General features: G+C 49.7%; 1 long non-coding RNA gene across 2 annotated transcripts in view; it reads right to left on the bottom strand.

Annotated features, from left to right (window-relative positions):
• Window positions 1-24,693, bottom strand: part of LOC144680074 (uncharacterized) — a 36,215-nt gene extending 11,522 nt beyond the window's left edge. For both annotated transcript variants that reach the window (XR_013576483.1, XR_013576482.1), the window contains exon 1: window positions 24,596-24,693. This is a non-coding gene — a long non-coding RNA (uncharacterized LOC144680074). The remainder of the gene's footprint in view (window positions 1-24,595) is intronic.
• Window positions 24,694-24,997: the final 304 nt, after the last annotated feature.

Here is a 24,997-nt window from a genome sequence, read left to right as displayed (position 1 = left end):
ATCCTTCTGCCAATGGGAACAGTTTCTCCCTATCTACTCTATCTAGGCCCCCCCATGATCTTGAATACCTCTATCAAGTCTCCTCTCAGCCTTCTTTTCTCCAAGGAAAACAGTCCCAACTTCTCCAATCTATCTTCATAACTGAAGGTTCTCATGCCTGGAATCATTCTTGTGATTATTTTCTGCATTCTCCCCAATGCCTACACATCCTTCTTAAAATGCGGCGCCCAGGACTGTAAACAGCACTCCAGGTGAGGTCTAACTAATGTCTTATACAAGCTCAATATAAGCCTCTTGCTCTTGTGCTCTATTCCCCTATTAACAAAGTCTAGAGTACTATATGCTCTATTAATTTTAATGGTGATTTTTCCTTTTTTATTATTCATTCACAGGATGTGGGCTTCGCTGGCTGAGCCAGCATTTATTGCCCATCCCTAGTTGCCCTTGAGAAGGTGGTGGTGAGCTGCCTTCTTGAACTGCTGCAGTCCATGTGGTGTTGGTACACCCACAGTGCTGTTAGGGAGGGAGTTCCAGGATTTTGACCCAGCGACAGTGAAGGAACGGCGATATATTTCCAAGTTAGGATGGTGAGTGGCTTGGATGGGAACTTCCAGGTGGTGGTGTTCCCATCTATCTGCTGCTCTCGTCCTGTTAGATGGTAGTGGTCATGGGTAATAGACACATAGACGTTTACAGCACAGGAGGCCGCCATTCGGCCCATCATGTCCATGCCAGTCAACAAAGATCTGACTACATTAATCCCATTTTCCAGCGCTTGGCCCACAGCCCTAGAGGCTATAGGCAACGCAAGTGAATATCTAAATACTTATGTTACGAGAATTTCTGACTCAACCACCCTTTCAGACAGTGAGTTCCAGACTCCCACCACTCTCTGGGTGAAAAAATTTCTCCTCAACTCCCCTCTTAACCTTCTACCTCTTACCTTAAATCTATGCCTCCTGGTTATTGACCCCTCTACTAATGGAAAAAGTGCCTTCCTATCCACCCTATCTATAACCCTCATAATCTTATACATCTCTATCAGGTCCCTCTCTCAACCTTCGCTGCTCCAAGGAAAACAACCCCAGCCTATCCAATCTTTCCTCATAGCTCAGACCCTCCAGCCCAGGCAGCATCCTGCTAAATTTCCTCTGCACCCTCTCCAGTGCAATCACATCCTTCCTATAATGTGGTGCCCTTGTCCTTCTAGATGGTAGTGGTCATGGTTTGGAAGGTGCTGTCTAAGGTGGCTTGGTGAGTTCCCGTGGTGCATCTTGTAGATGGTACACACACTGCTGCAACTATGCGTCGGTGGTGGAGGGAGTGAATGATTGCGGATGGAGTGCCAACCAAGCGGACTGCTTTGTCTTGGACAGTGAATGTTGCTGGAGCCACACTCATGCAGGCAAGTGGGGAGTATTCCATCATACTCCTGACTTGTGCCTTGTAGGTGGACAGGTTTTGGGGAGTCAGGTGGTGAGTTACTCACCACAGGATTCTTAGCTTCTGACCTACTCCTGTGGCCACGTATTTATATGGTTAGTCCAGTTCAGTTTCTGGTCAATAAAAACCCTCCAGGATGTTGATAGTGGGGATTTCAGTGATGGTAACGCCATTGAATATCAAGGGGCGATGGTTAGATTCTCTCTGGTTGGAGATGGTAATTGCCCGGCACTTTTGTGTGGGACAAACGTTACTTGCCACAGTCAGCCCAAGCCTGGATATTGTCTAGGTCTTGCTGCATTTGGACATGGACTGCTTCAGTACCTGAGGAGTTGCGAATGGTGAACATTGCGCAATCATCAGCGAACATCCCCACTTCTGTCCTTATGATGGAAGGAAGGTCACTGAAGATGCAGCTAAAGATGGTTGGGTCTAGGACACTACCCTGAGAAACTCCTGCTGTGATGCCCTGGAGCTGAGATGAATGACCTCCAAAGCGCAACCATCTTCCTTCGTGCTAGGTATGTCTCCAACCAGCGGAGAGTTTTTCCCCTGATTCCCACTGACTCCAACAAAAACAGAAAATGCTGGAAACACTCAGCAGGTCCAGCAGCATCTGTGGAGAGAGAAACAGAGTTAACGTTTCAAGTCCGTATGGCCCTTCTTCAGAGCTCTAACAAAACTGGAGTCAATGGGATAAAAGCAAAATACTGCAGATGCTGGAAATCTGAAACAAAAACGCAAAATGCTGGAAAAACTCAGCAGGTCTGGAATCATCTGTGGAGAGAGAAACAGAGTTAACGTTTCAAGTCCATAAGACCCTCCTTCAGAGCTGAAGGGGAGTGGAAATGTGATTAAATTTGTACAGTTTAAGGGGGGGCGGAGCAGGTGAAGCTGGATAGAAGGCCAGCGATAGATGGGAACAAAGGAGAGATTGACAAAAATGTCATGAGCTAAAGGACAAAGGGAGTGTTAATGGTAGTGGTAACGGTTAAAACAAGTGCTGGTGGTGGCAAAGGTAAGAAAGCAGAATGTAACAATAGCAGAACAAGGGCCAGCACTCTGAAAAACACATGAACAAGTACCAGATGGCCCTTTTGGGGAAGGGAGGGGGGGTGGGTCAGTGGTAGGGAAAAGAAGGATAGAAAATGGAATAGAAGGGGGATAAAAAAGGAGATAAAACCATGGATAAATGAATAAAATAATAAAAATAAGTGGATAAAAAATAAAAATGAATGTAGAAAAAAGGGGATTAAACAAGGAGAAATAGAGGAAAGAGTTCATGGTCTGTTTTTCCAGCATTTTGCGTTTTGTTTCAGATTTCCAGCATCCGCAGTATTTTGCTTTTATCCCATTGACTCCAGTTTTGCTAGGGCTCCTTGATGCCACACTCGGTCAAATGCTGCCTTGATGTCAAGGGCAGTCACTCTCACCTCACCTCGGGAGCTCAGCTCTTTTGTCCATGTTTGAACCAAGGCTGTAATGAGGTCAGGAGCTGAGTGGCCCTGGCGGAACCCAAACTGAGCGTCAGTGAGCAGGTTATTGTTAAACAAGTGCTGCTTGATAGCAGCGTTGATGATCCTTTCTATCACTTTACTCATGATGGAGAATAGACTGATGGGGCAGTAATTGGCCAGGTTGGATTTGTCTTGCTGAGTGTGTGTACAGGACACACCTGGGAAATTTTTCACATTGCTGGGTCGATGTCAGTGTTGTAACATCTACTATTTGTCGCTGTGCTTTCAGGTACCATGGCTCTAAGCTCTGGAATCCTCCCCCTGAGTCTCTACGCCCCTTTCTCCTCATTGAAAACACTCCTTAAAACCTATCTCTTTGACCAAGCCTTTGGCTTCTTGTCCAAGTATCTGTGGTTCTGTGTCAAATTTTGTCGATCATGCTCTTGTGAAGGGCCTTGGGATGTTTTACTACCTTAAAGGTGCCATATAAATGCAAGTTGTTGTTTGGGTTTGGCGACATAACATCACAAGTAGGAGCAGGAGTAGACCACACAGCCCATCGAGCCTGCTCTGCCATTCAACAGGATCATGGCTCATCATCAGCCTCAACTCCATTTCCCGCCTGCTCTCCTTGATTCTCTGAGAAGCCGAAAACCTGTCTCTCTCAGCCTTAAATAAATTCAATGATGGGCTCACCCACAACCCTCTGGGATAGAGTATTCCAAAGAATTACAACTCTTTGGAATGAAGTAATTTCTCCTCATCTCCATCCTAATTGATCAACCCTTTATCCTGAAACTGTGTACCTATGCTCTAGATTCTCCGACCAGGAGAAAACAGCTTCTCAGTATCTACCCTGTCAAACTCCTTCCAAATCCTTGGATGTTTCAATAAGATCCCTCTCATTCGTCCAAACTCAAGAGAATGCTGACCCAATTTACTCAGCCTCTCGACATAGGACACCTCTCTCATTCAAGGGACCGATCTAGTGAACATTCACTGTACCGCCTCCAATGCAAGCATATCCTTTCTTAAATACGGAGACCAAAATTTCACACAGCATTCCAGGTGCGGTGTCACCAAAGCCCCATTCAATTGTCGCAAGGCTTGTAGCTTTGCCTGCATATGAGATTGCCCAGGTTGAGAAGAGTCTCCATGTTCCCCTGGTGTCAGTACATAAATCACTAAATTTATTAAATTAAATTTCTCAGTTTGCCAATAGCGGAATGTGAATTCCTGAACTCGGGGTTTCTTGTCCAGGACCGGGCTACTTGGCTGCCCACAGACTCAGCACTTTCCAGCTGGTGTACTGGAAACAAAGTGTTAGTCTTCCTTCGACAATTCAGGAGCAGTGAGGCCAAATGTAATATCCCAATTATTGCCCTTGTGAGCTTAGATCACCCAGTACTGACTGGGAATAGAAGTTGATGCTTTGGTTATGGCCTCTGTTCAATGTTGCCTCTCGAGTTCCTGAACAGGCCGTGACCTCCATCGCGCTCACCTCCATTCTTGTAGCACCTTTAATGTAATAAAATGTTCCAAGCTATTTGGGTTCCAGAGGTCATGAGTTCAAATCCCACCAGGGCAAGTTGTGAAATTGAACTGAATAAATCTGGTAATTTGTGGTCTGGCAATTGGTGGAATTTGAATTCAATAAAAATCTGGAATTAAAAATCTAATGATGACCATGAAACCATTGTCGATTGTTGTAAAAACCCATCTGGTTCACTAATGCCCTTTAGGGAAGGAAATCTGCCATCCTTACCTGGTCTGGCCTACATGTGACTCCAGGCCCACAGCAATGTGGTTGACTCTGAAATGGCCGAGCCAAACACTCAGTTGCAACAAACCGCTACAAAGTCACAAAAAAGGAATGAAACCGGATGGACCACCCGGCATCAACCCAGGCACCAGAAATGACAACAGCAAAATCAGCCCTGTTGACCCTGCAAAGTCCTCCTTACTAACACCTGGGGGCTTGTGCCAAAATTGGGAGAGCATCTCACAGACTAGTCAAGCAACAGCCTGAATCATACCTTACAGATAATGTCCCAGACACCACCATCACCATCCCTGGGTATGTCCTGTCCCACTGGCAGGACAGGCCCAGCAGAGGTGGGGGCACAGTGGTATAGAGTCAGGAGGGAGTTGCACTGGGAGTCCTCAACATCAACTCCAGATCCCATGAAGTCTTATGGCATCAGGTCAAACATGGGCAAGGAAACCTCCTGCTGATTACCACGTGCCGCCCTCCCTCAGCTGATGAATCAGTGCACCTCCATGTTGAACACCACTTGGAGGAAGCACTGAGGGTGACAAGGGCGCAGAATGTACTCTGGGTGGGGGACTTCAATGTCCATTACCAAGAGTGGCTCAGTAGCACCACTGGTAACTGAGCTGGCCGAGTCCTAAAGGACATAGCTGCTAGACTGGGTCTGCGGCAGGTGGTGAGGGAACCAACAAGAGGGAAAAAAATATTTGACCTCATCCTCACCAACCTGCCTGCTGCAGATGCATCTGTCCATGACAGTATCGGTAGGAGTGACCACTGCACAGTCATTGTGGAGACAAAGTCCCGCCTTCACATTGAGGAAGCCCTCCAACGTGTTGTGTGGCACAAGCACCATGTTAAATGGGATAGATTTCGAACAGGTCTAGCAAGACTAGGCATCCATGAGGCGCTGAGGGCCATCAGCAGCAGCAGAATTGTACTCGAACACAATCTGTAACCCGGCATATCCCCCACTCTACCATTACCATCAAGCCAGGGGATCAATCCTGATTCAATGAAGAGTGCAGGAGGGACTGCCAGGAGCAATACCAGGTATACCTAAAAATGAGGCATCAACCTAGTGGAGCGATAACACAGGACTACTTGCAGAAGCAGCAAGTGATAGACAGAGCTAAGCAATTCAATAGCCAACAGATCAGATCTTAGCTCTGCGGTCTTAACAGTCCCAACCCACTCCCCAACAGCACTGTGGGTGCATATAGACCATGCGGACTGCACCGGTTCAAGAAGGCAGCCTTGTCAAGGGCAATTAGGGATGGGTAATAAATGCCTAGCCAGTGACGCCCACATCCCATAAATCACAGAATCAGCCCATCGAGTCTGCACCGACACGTGAGAAACACCTGAACTACATACCTAATCCCATTTACCAGCACTAGGCCCATAGCCTTGAATGTTATGACGTGCCAAGTGCTCATCCAGGTACTTTTTAAAGGATGTGAGGCAACCCGCCTCCACCACCCTCCCAGGCAGTGCATTCCAGACCGTCACCACCCTCTGGGTAAAAAAGTTTTTCCTCACATACCCCCTAAACCTCCTGCCCCTCACCATGAACTTATGTCCCCTTGTGACTGACCTTCAACTAAAGGGAACAGCTGCTCCCTATCCACCCTGTCCATGCCCCTCATAATCTTGTACACCTCAATCAGGTCGCCCTTCAGTCTTCTCTGCTCCAACGAAAACAACCCAAGTCTATCCAACCTCTCTTCATAACTTAAATGTTTCATCCCAGGCAACATCCTGGTGAATCTCCTCTGCACCCCCTCCAGTGCAATCACATCCTTCCTATAATGTGGCGACCAGAACTGCACACAGTACTCCAGCTGTGGCCTCACCAAGGTTCTATACAACTCCAACATGACCTCCCAACTTTTGTAATCTATGCCTCAATTAATAAAGGCAAGTGTCCCATACGCCTTGTTCATCACCCCACTAACACGCCCCTCCACCTTCAGAGGTCTATGGACACACACGCTAAGGTCCCTTTGTTCCTCAGAACTTCTTGGTGTCATGCCATTCATTGAATACTTCCTTGTCAAATTACTCCTTCCAAAGTGTATCACCTCACACTTTTCAGGGTTAAATTCCAACTGCCACTTATCTGCCCATTTGACCATCCTGACTGTATCTTCCTGTAGCCCAAGACACTCAACCTCACTGTTAACTACCCAGCCAATCCTTGACTCATCCGCAAACTTACTAATCCTACACCCCACGTAGTCATCTATGTCGTTTATATAAATGACGAATAATAGGGGACCCAGCACAGATCCCTGTGGTACGCCACTGGACACTGGCTTCCAGTCACTAAAGCAACCTTCTGTCATCACCCTCTGTCTCCTATAACTAAGCCAATTTTGAATCCACCTTATCAAATTGCCCTGTATCCCATGTGCATTTGCCTTCTTTATAAGTCTCCCATGTGGGACCTTGTCAAAGGCTTTGCTGAAATCCATATAAACTACATTAACTGCACTACCCTCATCTGCACACCTGGTCACCTCCTCAAAAAGTTCAATCAAATTTGTTAGGCATGACCTCCCTCTGACAAAGCCATGCTGACTATCCCTGATCAAACCTTGCCCCTCCAAGTAGAGATAGATTCTCTCCTTCAGAACTTTCTCCAATAGTTTCCCGACCACTGACGTGAGACTCACTGGCCTGTAGTTCCCTGGCTTATCTCTACAACCCTTCTTAAATAGCGGAACCACATTAGCTGTTCTCCAGTCCTCTGGCACCTCCCCCGTGGCCAGGGAGGAATTAAAAATTTGGGTCAGAACCCCTGCGATCTCCTCCCTTGCCTCCCTCAGCAGCCTGGGACACAAATCATCCAGACCTGGAGATTTGTCCACTTTTAAGCCTGTCAACACCTCCAATACCTTGTCACTCCCTATATCAATTTGCTTAAGAACCTCGCAGTCTCTCTCCCCAAGTTCAATACCTTCATCCTTATTCTCTTGGATAAAGACAGATGTGAAGTATTCGTTCAACACTCTAGCGATGTCCTCTGGCTCCACCCATAGATTGCCCCCTTGGTCCCTTATGGGCCCTACTCTTTCCCTGGTTATCCTCTTCCCATTGATATACTTAGAGACTATTTTGGGATTTTCCCTACTTTTACCAGCCAGAACTTTCGCATATCCCCTCTTTGCTCTCCTAATTGCTTTCTTAAGCTCCACCCTGCACTTACTGTACTCCACTAATGCCTCTGCTGATTTGCTTCCCTTGTACCTGCTAAAAGCCTCTCTTTTCCTTCTCATCGTAACCTGAATATCTCTGGTCATCCATGGTTCTCTGGGCTTGTTACTCCTTCCTATCACCCTAGAGGGAACATGTTGAGCCTGTACTAATGAATAAAAAGAAGTGAAGCAACTAAAATCAGGAACGGAGACGAGATCAGAATTGAATGAGTGCATAGATCTAAGAGAGGGTTGTCGGAGATTACAGAGATAGGGAGGAGTGAGGCAATGGATAGATTTGAAAACAAAGATGCTAATCCACAGCCAGACTTAGCTTGTCGGTACTCATGGAATCGGACTCCAGCAGAGGTCAGTCTCCTAAGAGGAGGGAAATAGGGTAAAGAAAGATGATCAAAAATAGCACTAAATAATCCCAGGTTAACCACTGGGCAGTGATTTTGCACTAATAACTGACTTAAACCAAACAAGGGCTACCTCAGCGGATGGAAACATGCAGAGAAATTACAGGTTTGACGCAAGAATGAGTTATTTTAAAACATGTCAATAGCTGTTGCTCAGTGACCAGGTCACCCACAAATAACATGAAGGGAAATTATTGCTTTTAACAGCCTGCGTCACCCTGACCCCAGTGGGATTGTCACCATTCTGCCCCTCCCCCTACAAATTCAAAAGGATAGTGCAGAGGGAGCTTTACTCTGTATCTAACCCCGTGCTGTACCTGTCCTGGGAGTGTTTGATGGGGACAGTATAGAGGGAGATTTACTCTGTATCTAACCCCGTGCTGTACCTGTCCTGGGAGTGTTTGAAGGGGACAGTGTAGAGGGAGCTTTACTCTGTATCTAACCCCGTGCTGTACCTGTCCTGGGAGTGTTTGAAGGGGGCAGTGTAGAGGGAGCTTTACTCTGTATCTAAACCCTGTGCTGTACCTGTCCTGGGAGTGTTTGAGTGTTTGATGGGGACAGTGTAGAGGGTGCTTTACTCTGTATCTAGCCTTGTGCTGTACCTGTCCTGGGAGTGTTTGATGGGGACTGTGTAGAGGGAGCTTTACTCTGTATCTAACCCCGTGCTGTACCTGTCCTGGGAGTGTCTGATGGGCACATTGTAGAGGGAGCTTTACTCTGTATCTAACCCCGTGCTGTACCTGTCCTGGGAGTGTTTGATGGGGACAGTGTAGAGGGAGCTTTACTCTGTATCTAACCCCGTGCTGTACCTGTCCTGGGAGTGTTTGACGGGGACAGTGTAGAGGGAGCTTTACTCTGTTTCTAACAAATTAGGGTAGGGTAAATAAGGTTAGAGAGTTAAATGTGCAGCTCAAAAGCCAGTGTGGGAGAAATGGATTTCGATTCATGGGGCACTGGCACCAGTACTGGGGAGCTGTACCTTTGGGGCAGTCTTCACCTGAACCATGCTGGGACCAGTGTTCTGGCGAGATATATAACTAGGGCAGTAGAGAGGGCTTTAAACTTAAATAGTGGGGCAAAAGGTTAGGTGAGGGAATAAATTGAAGAAAAGAACAAAGCAAGAGAGCAAGGTGGCAATAAGGGAATTGACAATCTGAGTGCAGCAGGAAGGGACAGAGTGTACAAACTTAAGAGTGTGCCAGCAGATGATGCTAGAGATTGTGAAAATAATGAAAAGACAGAATTAAAGGCATTCTATCTGAATCCACGCAACATTCACAACAATGAACTTACACCACAAAGGGAAGTAAACAGGTATGATCTCACTGACATTAGAGACATGGCTGCAGGGTGACCTCAGTTGGGAACTGAATGTTCAGGGGTGTTCGATATTTAGGAAGGAAAGGAAAAAAGGAAAAGGAGGTGGGGTAGCGCTGTTAGTGAGAAAGGATCTTTGTTCGGAAGATCAAGATGTGCAATCAGTTTGGGTGGAGCTAAGAAACAGCAAGGAGCAGCAAACACTGGTAGGAGTTGTTTATAGACCACCAAACAGCAGTGGCAATGTAGGGTACGGTAGAAATCAGGCAATTAGAGGTGCGTGTAACAAGGGTAATACAATAACCATGGAAGGCTTCAATCTACACACAGACTGGGTAAACCTAGTTATCATTAATGCTTTGGAGGACAAATTGCTGGAACTGCATAACTAGGGAAGTAGAGAGGGTTTTAAACCAAAAAGTGGGGCAAGGGATCAAATTTGGGAAGGTGTGGTGAATCAAAGCGTAGACAAAGGCAAGAGAGAGAGGTACTGATATGGGAAATGATAAACAGAACGTGACAGGGAGTACAAACTAAGAGTAAATCAGCAGAGAAGGATAGATGCTACCAAATAGTAAAAGGATAAAACTAAAGGCAGTGTATCTAAACGCAGGTAGCATTCGAAACAAAACAGATGAACTTACAGTGCTAGAATCATATCTCTCAAGACTGAAGTTTTTCTTTTACAAAATGGAAAGACTTGGCATAATCTGGACATCTGGTTGCGAACCTGGGATTTTTTTTTTTAAAAAGGTCATAAATCCACCTTGGAACTGTCAACAAGCAGGCCCCTTCCAAGAAATCACCTGGCCTGTATGGTGCTTGAGGAGGAGTTGTTTGTTTGTGTTGAACTGCAACGTACTTTAATTAATGAAAAGCTGGGAGACATGGGGCATGGGAAAAAAAAGTTGTGAACCTGTTTGTTTTGAAGGCAGTCTTGTTAAAGAACAAGTTGAGGAAAGGCGGCTAGTTTGACTTGCTTCCTCTCTCTACCTTGTCTACAATTGTGTGTGGCCATCAACCAGTAGCCAGAGAACCCTCATCTGAGTGTAACTAGCCTGCATTTGGACCTGCAAAGCTGGACCTGTTGGTGAGAACTTCCAGGCATCCAGCGGGACACAAGAGAACTCCACGTCAACAGCGTCGAGACCCTGCGGACTTTATCCTTTATTTTATAATGCCTATCCTCCAAAGCCCATCCCTGCAGAGAGACTCTACCTGTTTGTCCTTTGTTTGTCTGTGTGTGTGTGCGTGCACGCACACTGGGGAAATTCTTTAGGAAGAGATAGATACTTATACTTCTCAATTACAATTGTGTGTTAAACAGTACTTGCAACTTATTAATAGGAGTTTTGTTTAATAATAAATTAATCATTCTGAGTTTTGAAAGAAGCCTGGTCAGTCTCTTTTCTTCTGGGTGCTAGAGGTATAGGTAAACAATTGGTCATTTCGAAAGAAAATTAAACATTTAAATTAATGGTCTGGTCTGCAGAGTAGTGGGACTTGATAATTCACACACTCCTCCCATCACAGTCATAACAACAGCGCAAATAAACAAGTATGATCTGGTAGCCATTATTACAGAATGACAGATTGGGGGCTGAATATTGAAGGGTACGTGACGTTCAGGAAGGACAGGAGTTAGGAAAGTGTGGAGGGATGGCTCTGTTAATTAATGATGGTATTAGCACATTTAGAGAGGGGTGATCTAAGTTCAGGAAACCAGGATGTAGAAGCAATTTGGAAAGAGATGAGAAATGATAAAGGCAAGAAGTCACTTGCGGGAGCGGTGTACAGGCCCCCTAACAGTAACCACATGGTAGGACGGAGTATAAAGGAAGAGACAATGGGAGTTTGTCAGAAAGATACAACAATGATCACTGCAGATTTTAATTTACATTTAGACTGCAAAAATCAGATGGACCAAGGTAGCATAGATGAAGAGTTCATGTAATGTTTTCGGGATAGTTTTGTAGAACATCATGTTCTGGAGCCAACCAGAGAGCAGGCTATACTAGACTTGGTATTGTGCAACGAGATAGGGTTAATTGATAACTTCATAGTGAAGGCACCCCTAGGTAGCATTTTACATTCAATTTGAGGGGGAGAAGAGTGGGCCCAAGGCTAGTATTTTAAACTTAAATAAGGGCAATTATGAAAGCAGAGCTAGCTAAAGTGAACTGACAAATTAGGTTAAGGGGTTGGTCATTAGAGATACAGTGGCAGGCATTTAAGGGGATATTTCAAAATAAACAGAATAGATACATTCCAATAAGAAAGAAAAATTCCAAGGGGAGGACCCATTGTGCTCAACTAAAAAAGTTAGATAGCATCAAACTTAAAGAAAAAGCACATTATAGCGCAAAGGTGGCAGACAAGAATGACAAAAGGATTGATGAGGAGGGAAGTAGTACGAGGGAAAGCTAGTTAGAAATATAAAGACAGATAGCAAGTGATTCCGTAGGTATTTAAATATGAAAAGAGTTAACAAAGTGAGCGTTAGCTCTATAGGGAGTGCATCTGAGGAATTGATGATAGAAAATAAGGAGATGGCAGATGAATTGAACAGGTATTTTGCATCAGTCTTCACTATAGAGGATACAAGTAACATCCCAGAATTAGCTGCAAATCAGGAAATGGAAGGGATGGAGGAACTCGGGAAAATTACAAGCACTTTCCTTAGAACAGAGAAGACTGAGGAGGGACCTGATAGGGTACGCAAAATTATGAGGGGCATAGATAGGGTAGATAGGAAGAAACTTTTCCCCTTAGCGGAGGTGTCAACAACCAGGGGGCATTGACTTAAAGTAAGGAGCAGGAGGTTTAGAGGGGATTTGAGGAAAAAATTTTTCACCCAGAGGGTGGTTGGAATCTGGAACACACTGCCTGAGGGGGTGGTAGAGGCAAGAACCCTCATAACATTTAAGAAGTATTTAGATGAGCACTTGAAACACCATCGCATACAGGGCTACGGGCCAAGTGCTGGAAAATGGGGTTAGAATAGATAGGTGCTTGATGGCCGGCACGGACACGATGGGCTGAAGGGCCTGTTTCTGTGCTGTATAACTCTATGGCACCAGGGAAGTGGTGTTGAGTAAATTGTTGGAGCTGCGGGCTGACCAATCCCTGGGTCCTGATGGACTTCATCCTAGGGTCTTAAAAGAAGTGGCTAGTGAGATAGTTGATGCGTTGGTTTTAATTTTCCAAAATTTCCTAGATTCTGGGAAGGTTCTATTAGATTGGAAAATAGCAAATATTACTCCTTTATTCAAAAAGGGAAAGAGACAGAAAGCAGGAAATTATAGGCCGGTTAGCCTAACATCTGTCTTAGGGAAAATGTTAGAAACTATTATGAAAAACTTTAGAGCAAGGCACTTTGTGCTTGAATCACAAAAGGCTAGTATGCAGGTACAGCAAATAATTAGGAAAGCTAATGGAATGTTATTGTTTATTATGAGTGGAATTGAATACAAAAGGATGTTGTGCTTCAGTTGTGCACGGTGCTGGTCTCCTTATTTAAGGAAAGATGTCAAGCTCAGAATCAGTAGACTAATACCAGGAATGGGCAGGTTGTGTTATGAGGAAAGGTTGGACGGGTTTAGGCTTGTATCCACGGGAATTTAAAAGAGTAAGAGGTGACTTGATTGAAACCGTTAAGATCCTGAGGTCTTGACAGGGAGAGGATGCTTCTCTTGTGGAGGAATCTAGAACTAGAGGTCACTGTTTAAAAATAAGGGGTCACTTATTTAAGACAGAGATAAGGAGAAATGTTTTTCTCTCAGGAGGGTCATGAGTCTTTGGAATACTCTTTCTCAAAAGGCAATGGATTTTTTATTATTATTTTTAAGGCAGAGCTAGATAGGTCCTTGATTAAAAAGGGGGTGAAAGGTTATCGGGGGTAGGCAGGAATGTGAGGCCGAGGTTATAATCAGATCAGCCATGATCTTATTGAACGGTGGAGCAGGCTCGAAGGGCTGAGCGATCTACTCCTGCTCCTCATTCGTATCTTTGTATGAATGTACATGAGATGGTTTTCTACAACAGTACATTGAGGAACCAAATAGAAAATGGGCTATTTTCAATCTGGTATTGTGCAATGAGAAAGGGCCAAATAATAATCTCATTGTAAAAGGAGCCTCTAGGGAAAGGTGACCATATTATGATGGAATTTTACATTGGTTTGAAAGTGATGCAGTTCAATCCGAAACTAGGGTCTTAAATCTAACCAAAGGAAACTCTGTAGATATGAGCGGAAAGTTGGCTGTGATAGATTGGGAAGCTACATTAAAAGGTATGATGGTAGAACCAAGAAACTGATAAAGAGAAAATAGAATATGCAAGTAAACTAGTGAGGAACATAAAAACAGACTGCAAAGGCTTCTATACATATGCAAAAGAGACCCAGGTTTGAATCCAGCCATGGCAGATGGTGGAATGTGAATTCAATGAAAATCTAGAATTAAAAGTATGATGATGACCGTGAAACCATTGTCGATTGTTGTATAGAACCCATCTGGTTCACTAATGTCCTTTAGGGAAGGAAATCTGCCATCCTTACCTAGTCTGGCCCACATGTGACTCCAGACTCTCAGAAATGTGGTTGACTCTTAACTGCCCTCTGAAATGGCCTAGCAAGCCACTCAGTTCAAGGGCAATTAGGGATGGGCAACAAATGCTGGCCCTGCCAGTGACACCCACATCCTGTGAAAGAATGAAGAAGAAAAAGGGGCCACTCAGGCCATTAAGCCTGTTCTGCCATTCAGTGAGGTTATGGCTGATATCCACCCATTTTGGTTCCATAATTCCCTCACCCAGCAAAAATCTAGTGATTTCAGGTTTCAAATTAATTACAGTAAACTAGCATCTACTGCTTCTTGTGTGAGAGAGAGAGTTCCACACTTCACCCATCCTTTGTGTGAAAAAATGATTCCTAACTTCTCCCTCGAATGGCCTGGTTCCAATTTTAAAGTTACAACCGACCAGCGTAAAACATTTCTCTCTATTCACCCTGTTAATCCCTTTCAAGGTCCTAAAAACCTCAATTAAATCTCTCCTTAATCTTCAATATTCCAAGGGAATAGTTTAATAGTAATCGTTCCTCATATTCAAACACTGCAAACCCTGATAACATTCTGGTGAATCTACACCATACTCCTTCCAAGACCAATATAACCTCTCTCTAAAGTGCAGTGTCCCAAAATGTACACAGCACTCCCAAAGTGAACTAACCAGCTTTGCACATCCCTAACAAAAACTTCCTATTATATTTTATCCCTCTCGTTACAAAGGGTAACATTCCATTAGACATTTTGATCTTTTTGTACCTGGTAACCAGATTTCAGTGATCTGTGTACAACATGGGCCCCAAATCTCTCTTGAACTCCAACTCTTCCTAGCTTTTCACCATTTAAATAATCCTTAGGTTCGTTCGTTTTTGGCCTAAAACAGTTGTGGCTCGCTTGTCTGATCTAATTAGATTTATCGAAAGTAATTTTTCAACCCTTGGTGGGATTTGAACTGTCAGACAGGAAAAGATGAGGTTCACTGGGATCTCCAAGAATAAGATAAATCCCCCCCACAACGGCTCAGTACCTAAAATGCACTGTCTAACAAGGTACTGGGCCACACAGCATGGTCCCAGCCTGGCTGAGTTAGTGAGGACAGAGAAGATGAGCTTTTTCAAAAATACGCTCACGTGGCTCTCACAAGACAACAGGTGCCAGGCTCAATTGTGAAGGTCTTTGTTGCCAATTAGCCTGCCAACTGCAAGCAGAGGCTGGAGAAGCTGGAACTGTTCCCCTTTCAACAGAGAAGGTTAAGGTGAGCTTTACTAGAGGTGCTCAAAATTATGAAGATCTCTAATTAAGTCGATAGATTGAAACATTTCCACTGGCAGGAGGGTCTGTAGCCAAAGGACACAGATTGAAGATAATTAGCAAAAGAACCAGAGGTGGGGGGGATGAGGAGAATTTATTTTTACACAGTGAATTGTTGCGATCTGGAATGCGCTGCCTGCAAGGGCAGTGGAAGCAGATTCAATAGGCACTTTCAAAAGGGACCAGGATAAATATTTGAAGGAAAAAAAAGTTACAGGGCTATGAGGAAAGAGCAGGGGAGTGGGGGTTAATTGAATACATCTTCCAAAGAGCAGATTTAGGCTCAATGGTGCAAATGGTCCCCTTCTGTATTATGACATTCTATGGCCTGCACTCTTCAAGATCAGACAAAGATTTCCAGTGAATCACCAGCCCAAGGATTAGCCCCTGACATGAAGACAACAGCAAAATTAGCAAAAGGAGTTAGGCGTTACTTTTCAAAAATAATCATTTTTTGAATGTTTTCTAAGCCTATTTTCATGTCCTAGGAATTTAAAGTGCCAGTTTCCTCTGGGGAAGGATTCCTGAAACAGATCAAAGCTTCAATCAAAAAGAAACCAATTCAAGCAGGACACCAACCTCACTTTGATCAGAGCTGAATCACAGGTTCACTCACCTGGAGCACGCAATTGACAGTCCCCAGGCCCAACCCCACTGCAGCCCCCAGACAAAAACCACAATGGGGTTTTCCACTCACAAAACTGGAAAATAGCCACTGCTCAATTGCTCTACTATAGAAATCCCAGTTTGTTGTTAAATCATGCGGGCAGATTGCACAAACCTAGCCTGTATTCCTCGATTATAGAAGATGAATCAGTGATTTAAAACGTTCATGAGATTCAATGTGGTTGGCACAGAGAAACTTTTTACTGCGGGTGAATCCAAAACGAGAGAACATAATCCTGGTCAAGTATCAAGGCATGTGGAATAAAGTCAGGTAAATGGAGTTGAAATATACATCTGTCAGTAATGTTGGCACAGGTTTGAGAGGCTGAACAACCTCCTCCTGTAACTACTGTTCTTAATGAATCAGAAAAAAGCACCGACAGACACTAACTCAATGCTTTTGAGTTCACTCCCTACAATGAGTTCAATGGAGAGGAGTTCAGTGGCTGTCACTGCCTGAGGGACGGGAGAGAGAGGGAGGCTGTACACGTTTGCTGAAACTGCTTTTTTAGCTGGCATTCTGGACAAGGGGTCAACCTGTCCAGTGGGGGTCACACTCCCAGCCGGCAGCACAGCCAATGGGTCACTCACACTCCCAGCCGGCTCCAGGGCCAATGGGACACTCACACTCCCAGCCGGCACCAGGGCCAATGGGTCACTCACACTCCCAGCCGGCACCACGGCCAATGGGTCACTCACACTCCCAGCCGGCTCCACGGCCAATGAGTCACTCACACTCCCAGCTGGCACTTCTGCCAATGGGTCACTCACACTCCCAGCCGGCACCCCGGCCAATGGGTCACTCACACTCCCAGCCGGCTCCACGGCCAATGAGTCACTCACACTCCCAGCTGGCACTTCTGCCAATGGGTCACTCACACTCCCAGCTGGCACTTCTGCCAATGGGTCACTCACACTCCCAGCCGGCACCACGGCCAATGGGTCACTCACACTCCCAGCCGGCTCCACGGCCAATGGGTCACTCACACTGCCAGCCGGCACCACGGCCAATGAGTCACTCACACTCCCAGCTGGCACTTCTGCCAATGGGTCACTCACACTCCCAGCCGGCACCACGGCCAATGGGTCACTCACACTCCCAGCCGGCACCACGGCCAATGGGTCATTCACACTCCCAGCTGGCTCCATGGCCAATGAGTCACTTACACTCCCAGCCGGCTCCATGGCCAATGAGTCACTCACACTCCCAGCTGGCACTTCTGCCAATGGGTCACTCACACTCCCAGCCGGCACCACGGCCAATGGGTCACTCACACTCCCAGCCGGCACCACGGCCAATGGGTCACTCACACTCCCAGCTGGCACTTCTGCCAATGGGTCATTCACACTCCCAGCCGGCTCCAAGGCCAATGAGTCACTTACACTCCCAGCCGGCTCCATGGCCAATGAGTCACTTACACTCCCAGCCGGCTCCATGGCCAATGAGTCACTTACACTCCCAGCCGGCTCCATGGCCAATGAGTCACTTACACTCCCAGCCGGCTTCATGGCCAATGAGTCACTTACACTCCCAGCCGACTCCATGGCCAATGAGTCACTTGCACTCCCAGCCGGCACCCCGGCCAATGGGTCACTCACACTCCCAGCCGGCTCTATGGCCAATGAGTCACTTTCACTCCCAGCTGGCACCACGGCCAATGAGTCATTGCACTCCCAGCTGGCACCAGGGCCAATGGGTCACTCACACTCCCAGCTGGCACCATGGCCAATGGGCTACTCACACTATCCCTACCTTTGTGGGGAGTGTCTAGGACTAGGGGTTACAGTTTCAAAGCAAGCAATCTCCTATTTATTGAGGAGGAATTTTTTTCTCTCCGAGGGTAGTTAGTCTTTGGAATTCTCTGCCCCTGAGAGCAGAGGAGGCTGGGTCATTGAATATATTCAGGTCTAAGTTACACATTTTTGAGCATCAGGGGAGTCAAGGGTCATTGGGGGGTGGGGGGGGGGTGGGGGGGGTGGGGAGGACAGACAGAAAAGTGGAGTTGAGGCTACAATCAGACCAGCCATGACCTGGAGCAGGCTGAAGATACCAAATTGCCTACTCCTACTCTGAATTCTTGTGTGCCAATTGACACACGGCCAAGGGTTCACTCTCATGGCCAAAAAGACTGCACTTTTGGTTGGGTGAAGGGTTGAGGCAAGTTCAGAGACAGGATGATGGAGGAGGATACTACATTCCTTTTAAACAAACTGGATATTATTGCACTCTGTATAACCCTGTAAAGCAACAGAAATTCCTGATTAAATCAAGCTCTGGCCAAGAGAGACTGAATGAATGCTGGTTATATTCTGCTAGCTCAGGGGAGGTGCAGAGAGCTGTGGCCCTTTCATCTTGTCACATTTTCCATCCCCGTCCCCAGTTTGTGCTGTCTTAACACCCTCCAATTTCCACACCGAGCTCAGTTTCACATCTCATTTGAAGGGAAGAGTACATTCTGGCTATATGGAATAGCAGACCAGGTGACTGCTGAAACAGCTTATTACGTAGCCCCCTGAACATGGTGGAGTGCTCGAGACATTAAACCTAACCTGGCCACCATCATGGGATCGGAGAGACTCCTGAAAGAGGAAGTGAAGAGAAGGAATTTAGTAAACCAGGGGCAAGACAGCTGAAGGTTCACTCACTAAGGTTGCAGACAGTCCTGTGGACTGACAACGAAAGGGCAGAGTCTCCTCCAGGCTTAATCAGGTACCTGCGCTCTGAAATTCTCATCCTAAACCTTGCCAGCTCTCTCAACTAAGACCTTCCTGTAAACCTCTTGGAGCAAGCTTGTTCAGAACCATTTGCAACTCCTCAAATACTGAAGCAGTCCGTGCCCACATACAGCAAGACCTGGACAACATTTAAACTTGGGCTGATAAGTGGCAAGTAACAGGGCCGCACATAATGACGGTCTCTAAAAAGAGTCTAACCACCTCCCTACCACTGAATTCCCCACCATCACATCCTGGGGGTTACCTCCGACCAGAAACTGAACTGGACTAGCCATATAAATACTGTGGCTACAAGAATAGGTTAGAGGCTGGGAATCCTGTAGTGAGTAACTCACCTCCTGGCTCCCCAAAGCCTGTCCATCATCTACAAGGCACAAGTCAGGAGTGTGATGGAATGCTCCCCATTTGCCTGGATGAGTGCAGCTCCCACAACATTCAAGAAGCTAGACACTATTCAGGACAAAGCAGCCCACTTGCTTAGCACCCCACTTGATTGGCACCCATCCACCACCTTCAATATCCACCGCCTCCACCACTGACATACAGTGGCAGCAGTGTGTACCATCTACAAGATGCTCTGCAGCAATTCACCAAGGCTCCTTAGACAGCACCTTCCAAACCCAAGACCACTACCATCTAGAAGGACAAGGGCAGCAGACAGATGGGAACACTACCACCTAGAAGTTCCCCTCCAAGCCACTCACCACCCTGACTTGGAAATATATCGCCGTTCCTTCATTGTCACTGGGTCAAAATCCTGGAACTCCCTCCCTAACAGCACTGTGGATGTACCTACCCCACATGGACTGCAGCTGTTCAAGAAGGCAGCTCACCACCACCTTCTCAAGGGCAATTAGGGATGGGCAATAAATGTTGGCCCAGCCAACGAAGCCCTAGAATTACACAACACTCTACATATCAGAGAATAAACTGTAGAAAGGATCATTTGCCACAGTTCAAATGGACACAGTACAAAAACTTCACATGACAACCTTTGGGCTTCACTGGAAGCAAGAAACAACACAGACATGTCTGGACTGGAGAAAGCAACACAAAGCAAACAGCTAGCAAAGGCAGAGACAACAAAATTACATATTTGTATATTCATACAATTCCCAACCTACCTCAAAGATCACAGACAACAAAATAACATCGCTGAGCTAGCCTGGAACTGTTTAGCACAACAGAAACACGACTCTACCAACAGCTGAGAGGACACAGAGTCTCACTGCAAACCGAAGCAACAACAGGGAAAGGCAATGGAAGTCTTTAAATACCCTAAATGAAGGATGGACGGACGGACGGGGGGGCCGAGCGAAAGGGGGGGAGCCGGAGGGAAAGGGGGGGGAAGAGAGTCGGAGCGGAGAGGTGGGGGGGAGCCGGAGGGGAGCAGAGGGTGCCCACTGGGGAGGGGGCTCGGTGCCCCACTGGGGAGGGGGCTCGGTGCCCCACAGGGGAGGGGGCTCACCGCCCCACAGGGGAGGGGGCTCACCGCCCCACAGGGGAGGGGGCTCACCGCCCCACAGGGGAGGGGGCTCACCGCCCCACAGGGGAGGGGGCTCACCGCCCCACAGGGGAGGGGGCTCACCGCCCCACAGGGGAGGGGGCTCACCGCCCCACAGGGGAGGGGGCTCACCGCCCCACAGGGGAGGGGGCTCACCGCCCCACAGGGGAGGGGGCTCACCGCCCCACAGGGGAGGGGGCTCACCGCCCCACAGGGGAGGGGGCTCACCGCCCCACAGGGGAGGGGGCTCACCGCCCCACAGGGGAGGGGGCTCACCGCCCCACAGGGGAGGGGGCTCACCGCCCCACAGGGGAGGGGGCTCACCGCCCCACAGGGGAGGGGGCTCACCGCCCCACAGGGGAGGGGGCTCACCGCCCCACAGGGGAGGGGGCTCACCGCCCCACAGGGGAGGGGGCTCACCGCCCCACAGGGGAGGGGGCTCACCGCCCCACAGGGGAGGGGGCTCACCGCCCCACAGGGGAGGGGGCTCACCGCCCCACAGGGGAGGGGGCTCACCGCCCCACAGGGGAGGGGGCTCACCGCCCCACAGGGGAGGGGGCTCACCGCCCCACAGGGGAGGGGGCTCACCGCCCCACAGGGGAGGGGGCTCACCGCCCCACAGGGGAGGGGGCTCACCGCCCCACAGGGGAGGGGGCTCACCGCCCCACAGGGGAGGGGGCTCACCGCCCCACAGGGGAGGGGGCTCACCGCCCCACAGGGGAGGGGGCTCACCGCCCCACAGGGGAGGGGGCTCACCGCCCCACAGGGGAGGGGGCTCACCGCCCCACAGGGGAGGGGGCTCACCGCCCCACAGGGGAGGGGGCTCACCGCCCCACAGGGGAGGGGGCTCACCGCCCCACAGGGGAGGGGGCTCACTGCCCAGTGCCCACAGGGGAGGGGGCTCACTGCCCAGTGCCCACAGGGGAGGGGGCTCACTGCCCAGTGCCCACAGGGGAGGGGGCTCACTGCCCAGTGCCCACAGGGGAGGGGGCTCACTGCCCAGTGCCCACAGGGGAGGGGGCTCACGAGTCAGCTTATTCCTTTATATTTCTTACACACAACATGACTTCCCTTCACTCCGTCCCTTCACCTGCCTCGCCCCTAAGCTCTGGAATTCTCTCCCAAAACCTCTCTCCAGCTCTCTCCTCCTTTAAGGGGTTACCTCTGAGGAAACTTATATCACCTGCACTAATATATCCTTTTGTGTCTCAGACTCAATTTTCTGACTGGTAATGTTTCTGTATTACAGGTGCTGTCTAAACATAAACTGTTGTGCATATCAGTGCAAATTCATAATTCTCCAGAGGAAGAGGAGGGAGACATTAAAACAGCGAATTAATAGTTTAAATGATGTAAGGGGGGAAGCTAGATAAGCACGAGGGAGAAACGACTAGAAGGATATACTTATAGGGTGAGATGATCAAAAGCAGGAGGTGATTTCAATGCAGCATAAACATTGGCACAGGCTGGTTACATTGAATGTTTCTGTGCTGTGAACTCGATGTCATTCTCTGTAAATAGTTATGAGTGGTCAGTTATATTTTAACTGGGACCCAGTCCTACTTCATAACACCAACAATCTGTGTGTCAGCCACAAACCGTATCCTGGATTCTCAAGCTGACAGCCTCTGCCTGATGGGCTCCTCACACCCGTCACTCCATTGCCAAGCAGGGAATTAGACAAACAGGAAACACTGGCTGCTTCTTAATGAGTTGCCGTGTCTGGGACTTGCTGCATTGCCACATTTACTTTAATTGTAACCATGATTGCAGCTGATGGGGTAATTAACTGATTATAAAACACTCTGGCACAGCCTGACAAGCCGATAAGGTGCAGTTACAGACAGACCGGGCACACCAACGTCATACACACCGAGACAGCAGCTTCACACAAACCGCAGGGCAGTGCCCATCAGGACAGAATCACAACTCATTGATGGTCTCACAGAACACTGCACAGCTCCCAGGGACCACCCCCATTCCCCGGGGACCCCAAACCCCCATTCCCCGGGGACCCCAAAAAAAACCCCCACACCCCATTCCCCAGGGACTCCAAACCCCCATTCCCCGGGGACCCCAAACCCCCATTCCCCGGGGGCTCCAAAAAAAACCCCACGCCCCATTCCCCGGGGACTCCAAAAAAAACCCCACGCCCCATTCCCCAGGGACTCCAAACCCTTTCCCCCCCTCCCCCCCCCCCAATTCCCCAGGGTCTCCACCACCCGCCAAACTCCCCAGGGTCTCTCGCCAACCACCCCCATTCCACAGGGTCTCTCCCCACCTCCCCCCCTACAATCCCACAGGGTCTCTCTTTCCCCCCCACACCCCATCACAATTCCGCCGCTTCCCCAACTCCTGTTCCCCAGGGTCTCGTCTGTTCCATTACCCAGGTTCTCTCCCCAACCCCACATTACCCAGGTGGTCTCCCCCTCCCATTCCACGGCGGAGGAGGGGGTCTCTTACCCACCCCACCCCACGTTCCACTGGAAGTCTCATCATCACCAAACCCCCCATTCCACAGGGTCTCCCCCCACCCCCACCAATCCACAGGGTCTCTCTTCTGCCCCATTCCACAGGGTCTCCCTCCCGCCCCATTCCACAGGGTCTCTCCCTTTGCCACCTCATTCCACAGGGTCTCTCTCCCCCCCCTCCTCATTCCACAGGGTCTCTCTCCACCCCCCCCCCCCATTCCACAGGGTCTCTCCTCCCCCCCCCGCCCCCCCGCCATTCCACAGGGTCTCTCCCCCCCCACCCCACCCCCATTCCACAGGGTCTCTTCCCCCCCCACCCCACCCCCATTCCACGGGGTCTCTCTCTCCCCCTCCTCATTCCACAGGGTCTCTCCCCCACCCCCATTCCACAGGGTCTCTCCCCCCCCCCCCCATTCCACAGGGTCTCTCTCCCCCCCCCATTCCACAGGGTCTCTCTCTTCCCCCCCCCATTCCACAGGGTCTCTCTCTTCCCCCCCCCCATTCCACAGGGTCTCTCTCTTCCCCCCCCCCATTCCACAGGGTCTCTCCCCCCCCCCCATTCCACAGGGTCTCTCTCTTCCCCCCCCCCATTCCACAGGGTCTCTCTTCCCCCCCCCCATTCCACAGGGTCTCTCTCTTCCCCCCCCCATTCCACAGGGTCTCTCCCCCCCCCATTCCACAGGGTCTCTCTCCCCCCCCCCATTCCACAGGGTCTCTCTCCCCCCCCCCCATTCCCCATTCCACAGGGTCTCTCTCTTCCCCCCCCCCATTCCACAGGGTCTCTCTCCCCCCCCCCCCATTCCACAGGGTCTCTCTCCCCCCCCCGCCATTCCACAGGGTCTCTCTCCCCCCCCCCCATTCCCCATTCCACAGGGTCTCTCTCCCCCCCCCCCCCATTCCACAGGGTCTCTCTCCCCCCCCCCCCCATTCCACAGGGTCTCTCTCCCCCCCCCCATTCCACAGGGTCTCTCTCCCCCCCCCCCATTCCCCATTCCACAGGGTCTCTCTCCCCCCCCCCATTCCACAGGGTCTCTCCCCCCCCCCCCATTCCACAGGGTCTCTCCCCCCCCCCCCATTCCACAGGGTCTCTCCCCCCCCCCCCATTCCACAGGGTCTCTCTCCCCCCCCCCCATTCCACAGGGTCTCTCTCCCCCCCCCCCATTCCACAGGGTCTCTCTCCCCCCCCCCCCATTCCCCATTCCACAGGGTCTCTCTCCTCCCCCCCCCCCCCCATTCCCCATTCCACAGGGTCTCTCCCCCCCCCCCCCATTCCCCATTCCACAGGGTCTCTCCCCCCCCCCCCCATTCCCCATTCCACAGGGTCTCTCTCCCCCCCCCCCCCCATTCCCCATTCCACAGGGTCTCTCTCCCCCCCCCCCATTCCCCATTCCACAGGGTCTCTCTCCCCCCCCCCCCCATTCCACAGGGTCTCTCTCCCCCCCCCCCATTCCACAGGGTCTCTCCCCCCCCCCCCCCCCATTCCACAGGGTCTCTCTCCCCCCCCCCCCCATTCCACAGGGTCTCTCTCTCCCCCCCCCCCCCATTCCACAGGGTCTCTCTCTCCCCCCCCCCATTCCACAGGGTCTCTCTCTCCCCCCCCCCATTCCACAGGGTCTCTCTCTCCCCCCCCCCATTCCACAGGGTCTCTCTCTCCCCCCCCCCATTCCACAGGGTCTCTCTCTCCCCCCCCCCCCCATTCCACAGGGTCTCTCTCCCCCCCCCTCGCGCTCACCTCTCTCCCTCCTGAATTCACTCCGTCCTCCAGCTGCTCACGCTCCAACTCAGCGCTGCCGCTTCGATCGAACGTGCGCGGTCTCGACGCCTTGTGCGTCCCTGCGCGTGCGCGATCTCGACGCCTTGTGCGTGCGTGCGCGGTCACGCAGCGAGGTGTTGTGGGTGTTAGGGAGGGCGTGGCCATAGGAGGGGGCAGGGAGCGGGGGGGGAGGGGGAGGGGGCGGGGCGGGGAGGGGGCGGGGCAGTGGTGGGAGGGGGAGGGGCAGTTTGAGGATCTGTTGGTGGGTGAGGGGTGGGTTGAGGATCTGTGGGGGGTGAGGGGTGGGTTGAGGATCTGTGGGGGGTGAGGGGTGGGTTGAGGATCAGTGGGGGAGGGGAAGGGGCAGTTTGAGGATCTGTG

Source organism: Cetorhinus maximus, chromosome 4, assembly GCF_964194155.1.
Source record: "Cetorhinus maximus chromosome 4, sCetMax3.hap1.1, whole genome shotgun sequence".
In the NCBI taxonomy this organism is placed as follows: Eukaryota; Metazoa; Chordata; class Chondrichthyes; order Lamniformes; family Cetorhinidae; genus Cetorhinus; species Cetorhinus maximus.
Note: the sequence above shows the minus strand (reverse complement) of the source record. Positions and strands in the feature narration are given on the sequence as shown.